The 5,750-nt window shown below is 39.8% G+C and overlaps 1 long non-coding RNA gene across 1 annotated transcript in view; it reads right to left on the bottom strand.

Moving 5' to 3' along the window:
• Nucleotides 1–3,756, bottom strand: part of LOC110303828 — an 8,593-nt gene extending 4,837 nt beyond the window's left edge. Inside the window, exon 1 of the long non-coding RNA XR_002378961.2 lies at nucleotides 3,622–3,756. This is a non-coding gene — a long non-coding RNA (uncharacterized LOC110303828). The remainder of the gene's footprint in view (nucleotides 1–3,621) is intronic.
• Nucleotides 3,757–5,750: the final 1,994 nt, after the last annotated feature.

The raw sequence follows: 5,750 nt of genomic DNA, 5'->3' as shown, positions 1-5,750 counted from the left end.
GGGAAAGAGAGAAGGGAAAGAGAGAAGGGAAAGAGAGAAGGGAAAGAGAGAAGGGAAAGAGAGAAGGGAAAGAGAGAAGGGAAAGAGAGAAGGGAAAGAGAAGGGAAAGAGAAGGGAAAGAGAAGGGAAGAAGAGAAGGGAAGAGAAGGGAAGAGAAGGGAAGAAAAGAAAAGAAAAGAAAAGAAAAGAAAAGAAAAGAAAAGAAAAGAAAAGAAAAGAAAAGAAAAGAAAAGAAAAGAAAAGAAACAGAAAGGAAAAAAAAGATACGAAAGGCAAAAAGAAGCTGGTGTGGCCATTATGGGCTTAAAGGACAAGTTTTCATCATAGGCTTTTGGTCTAAATAATACGCACTTTAGTTTTACATTTTTAAAATGTTTATGGTGAATTATGTGTGCATGTGATACGTGCTTATAAGTACATAGATATGTACTTATAAGTACCATGCCAATGAAAACCAGAAGAGGGTGTCAAATGCCCTGGTACTGTAGTTACAGATGTTTATCCACCACCCAGTATGAGTTTAACCAAGCTCAGGTCTTCCGCAAGAGGAGATGTGCTCATAACTGCTGAGCCACATCTCCAACCTCAAGAAAGATATTCCTAAAACTCAATGGATAGAAAAGAAAATTTAATGAAAACTAGAAAGTCACCTATTTGCATTACAATAAAAATAGGGACTATAAAAGTCATTATATGTAATTCAACTGTAATTATAAGAAACTTTAAAGCCTTAGATATATATGTTAGAAAAGTAAATTAAAATCAATTAATTGTGCATTTGTAAACTGGACCCAATAAGTTATATATATACCCAATAAGTTATATATAAAATATAAAGCAGAAATAGAAACCTAAAGAAATGAGAAAAGATAAATGCAAAGATTTAAACAACTAGAAAACAAATGTTCTTTAGAAAAACTAATAACACTTAATAAGTTGCTAATTAGATTGAACAAAAAAACCAAAAGTACAAGAAACATCTTTAACGTTTTAATGTGTATGTATGTTTGCATGTGAGTGGAGGATGGGAGAATCTGTACATGCATGACAGAGGGAGATTGTACACGCATGTGAAGGAGAAGCATGTGTGGCGGTGAAGGACCAGTCTGTGGATCTGGTTCTCTCCTCCCACCTTATGCATGCTTCAGTGATCAACCTCAAGACTCCAGGCTTGCACAGAGAATACCTCAACCTGCTGAGTCATCTCATCAGCCCCGGAATCTTATGGAGATGAAAAAACAAGGTATTCAGATAATTTTATAGCAGTGCTTTAAATTTTAAACCTAAAACAAAGAATTCACAAAACAAACCTAGCAAAACACCAGGAATCTGAGTAATCTGATGGAATAAAGTAATCAAATTATTTCAATACCTGCTCCCCGCAATCCCTTACCTACACTTTTACTGTCTGTGGTTTCACTCAATCATGGTTCAAATCATCAGAAAAAAAAAAGTTCCAGCAACAAACAATTCCTAGGTTTTAAACTGAGCACCATTCTGAGCATCATGATGTAATCCCTTGCTCTCCTACCCAAGCCCACCCATCCCTTGAACAACATATCTACACTGTATATGCCACTGCCTCAGCAGTCACCTACTAGCCATCAGATGGATTGCTGGGGTGTTTCGGTGCTTATGCTCATGGATCTCTCACCATACTTGAAAAATGTCCCCAAGCAAGAGGATTAATGACACCACAAATGCAGATAACCCCCCAAAGTTCCAGAAGATAATTTCTATCAACTGAAATGTTAATACACTATAATACTTTGACAGGAAGACTATGTTCATGTGACTATTATCACAGTATACTATGATTGTTCTATTGATTATTCTTGTTCATCTCCTACTGTGCCTAATTTACAAATTAAGCTTTATAGTAGGTCTTATGTGTGTGAAAGCAAAAGACAGAATTGGGAACTATTGATGGTTTCCGCATGCCTCCACTCCCTGGTCTCTAACACACATCATATGGATACCAGGGAAAGTAGTATGTGTTAATTTCATCTTTCTACCAGACAACCAACATTAAAACACTAGTCTTATTTTAATCACTTCTTCAGAGAATAAAAATGGAGGAACTTTATTTATTTGTTCAGAGCATCACCTAACAGCAGACACTGACAAGGAATGAAGCAATATGGGAGCTGAGTAATGCATCACAATCATGTTGTATTTGTTCTATGAATAAAAGAAATGGGGTTAACACTTTAAAATCAATCAACTTAATTCTCCACAATTACATAAATGGAAGGAAAACCATATCATCATCTCAGCAGATACAGAAATCCAGCATCCATTCATAATGATGAAACGGGTATCACTCCAACTCCAGAAGAGAGCTCTGTAAATGCATTGTAGAGCATAGATTTATTCTGCGGGATCATTTTGCACATACAAAATATATTTTGGCTTATTCCCTAATTCTCTGCTCCTTGGGGTAATAAAGAGCTGATTAATGGAGAACTTAATAACTGTACACAAAAGCCCTCTGTGAGGGGCAGTCGTTTCACAAGCTCAACAAGGCATTTAAAAATTAACTGAATGTAACAGGCAACTTGAAACACAAGCCACACAAAAGAAGCTCCAGAAATAAAAGGACAAGATCCTGATAACGATGCAATTCAAATGCCAGTCACATTTGTTTCTCGGTGCTTTGGACAAGGCTTGGTGACATTAAAGCACTTCACTCTGGGGTTCAGGGGTGAACTCTATTGTACTGATTTTAAAATACCAGCACTGGAGATTTATCTTAGATACAAGCAAGACACAGAATGGTAGACAGTTAATTACTTCCACAAAGAGCTAGCTGGACTTATAAAAGTAAAAGAGAACTAATTAAGGGGAGGAGAGGCCCCAGTGGCAAGGAAGAGGGGGGATAAGGAACTAGGAAGGGGGTGAGTGTATGCAAAGACTATGATATTCATGTATCGAGTTGTCCTGAAGACTTATTGTGTATGCTAACTGATATTTTTCAATTAAAAAAAAAAAGGAAAAAGTAGAAGTCTTCTTTTGGAACTCATCTCAATAGGTGCAGCAGCCCTTCCCCGGGACAGGTCGGAATGAGCCAGTGCAAGTCATTCGTGATGTCGTTCTTTACCAGGCTTGTCTATGGGCTTAGAGCCTAAGGAAGGTTTCCGCAGCAAACACCAGCAAGTGCTGGGGTAGACAAAGTTTTGGTGGTTTTGGAACCAGTATTTCAACCTCATTGTGCAAGCTGCATTCCCCAGTTCTGAGTCTAATGAGGTCCATTCCATGTCCTTGCACTACACATCAAAGGAAAGGAGCCTGCAGATAGGAAGTCAGGTACTGCTCACCAGCAAATTAAATTTCTGCAGCTTTCTCCGGCTGTAGAACCAACTTCACCTGGTAATCAATGTATTCTCTAGGGAATAAAACCTCTTCCTGAGCATGTTTAAGGAGACAAAAGTGAAAAATATTTACCCAACAAAATGTCAGGGAAAGAAAACACAGATCCGATCATTCAATTAACTGTTTCTTTCCCCCATGGTACCCCCTTATCACGCATCCTCCATGGTAAATAACCCCTCCAAACTCCAAGACCAGAAACCCTGCAGGCATGGATGGCATGGCAACCTGGAGAGGTGCTGAGGACCTTACCCTTAAAGTGGGAGCATCTAGCATTGAGCTCAGATCTTGCATGGCCTCCATGTACAGGGTGAGACGTGCAGGGTCTTATAGTGTATCAATAATTTGTGAACGATTTTTTACTTCTCTTCTCAGGTGCCAGGAGTTTGAGATTCTCAAATGTAGGAAGGGATGACCTTTGGCTAACAAATCGATGGTAGTTAATTATTAAAAAGTACCATTACAGTCTGTATCCCCACCTTCAGGGGCCTACATTCCAGTAATGAGAAGAGATCCAGAATCATTTGAAAGCATTCATATCAGAAAACGGCCAGAACATAGATGGATATAACAAATAACTCACTGTACCAGGAGCCCAGATTTGGAGGCCATTGTTTCTCACTCAAAGAATAGGTATTCTAGGCTTCTTCTGTCCCAGCCTGTTCTCTTAAATCCCAGGAGGGAAGTCCTGGGCTCTGGCCTTGGGGAGGAAGGAAGGAATCCTGAGGGCTGACATTCTTGCATTGTTCATCCTGCTGCCACATTCTCCCCTCCCCCTGCATGGTTTTCAATCCCTTCCCCCTCCTCTCTGGCTCCCACCTTTCCATTCTCTCTTTCTTATGCTTGCTGCCCGCTCACTGTATATTTCAAGATTGCTAGCACGGAGGTGGCTAGGAAGAAATGCACAGCCCAACTTTCTCTCAGAAGTTTATAATTTCACTGCACATTCAGTTAATGACCAGTTCTCCGATGGACCTCAACCCATCCTTTCCCCAGACTCCTTACAGCCATGTAGGAACCTCTCTTTCTCTTTCAAAGAACCATAACACCTCAGGCCAAACCCGCTTTTCCCTGGCTCACTAAAATATCATCCTCTATGTATTATGTACTGTGTTCGCTGGACACTGACTGTGGAAATGGAAATCAATCTTTCTGCCTGACATTATCCATTCCAAAAGAGACATGATGAACTTATCCTTCATTAGCTGCACTTGACTCTTCAGCTCCTTGTTGGTGCACACATCCCATTATATGTCATTACAGGGCTTCCCAGCCTCTTCTGTGTTCAAATCCAAACTTACTCAGGGCCTTCTGATTCTATAGAGATCTGTGAGACCTCAGAGCTCAGAACCCAAAGCTCTGTCGCTTACCTCTCATTTCCCGGTGCTGTCTTCTCTGGGAAAAGCATCATCTACTGCTGCCCTCAAACCAGGAGCTCAGGATAAGCAACAGGACAAATCATTTCTGCTTCACAGGGGCAAGGTGAAGTCGTCAGAACTGCTGACATTTCACAAAAGAAGCTGTGCAGACGAAATAATGTCTGGGGAAAATGCACTCAGTTCGCTATTGCCTCTGGAAATATCCCTGACAATCTTCACTTTAATAGTTTAAATTTAATCACCTTGGCTTCTGTTCTCAAAGCTAAAATCTCAGTATTAATAAATGAATAAAGGGCTATCGGTACCAGCACCAACGAATATGGTAAGTGCTCAAAAAAACCTGAAATAAATAGATATTTCCTACATGTTGCCACATACTGCTTCTTTTCTAATAAACGTTTTAATATGTAAAAACAAAATGAACCACCATTCTCATAACCATGTGACTGAAGTCACGGAATCACCATTCTCACAACTGCGTGATGAAGTCAAGGAGGATGCTACAGAGACCTTACCTCTTCTTCTCACTGCCTCGGCATTCCTTCCACTGTCATACGACTCTCTAATTTAGATGGAAGTGTCCAGGATTATTATATCAGAATCTTAGTGAAAATCTTTAATACTCTCAAAATATAACAATAAGAAAAGCAATCCAATTTAGAATATATGGAATAGTTCTGTTCTGTGGAGTATTACTTAGTAATAAAGAGGAATGAGCTTTTAGTACATACAATCCAACTGGGTCTGCCTACATTGGCTTTATCATTATCATCAAGCTTCTGAAGATGAGAAGGAGGAGGGACACTAACTTTGCCTCAGCCCTCTAGTCTCAAACAACATCAGTGTAGCATGGTTTTCTTACGCCCAGCTTCAGCAGCACACAAAGTTTGACTTGTTTCATAGCCCTCTAGTCTCAAACAACATCAGTGTAGCATGGTTTTCTTACGCCCAGCTTCAGCAGCACACAAAGTTTGACCTGTTTCATTTTTATTCAATTCAAAC

The sequence above is a fragment of the Mus caroli genome, chromosome 1 (assembly GCF_900094665.2).
Source record: "Mus caroli chromosome 1, CAROLI_EIJ_v1.1, whole genome shotgun sequence".
In the NCBI taxonomy this organism is placed as follows: Eukaryota; Metazoa; Chordata; class Mammalia; order Rodentia; family Muridae; genus Mus; species Mus caroli.
The sequence above is the reverse complement of the archived record's forward strand: the minus strand, read 5'-3'. Positions and strand labels throughout refer to the sequence as shown.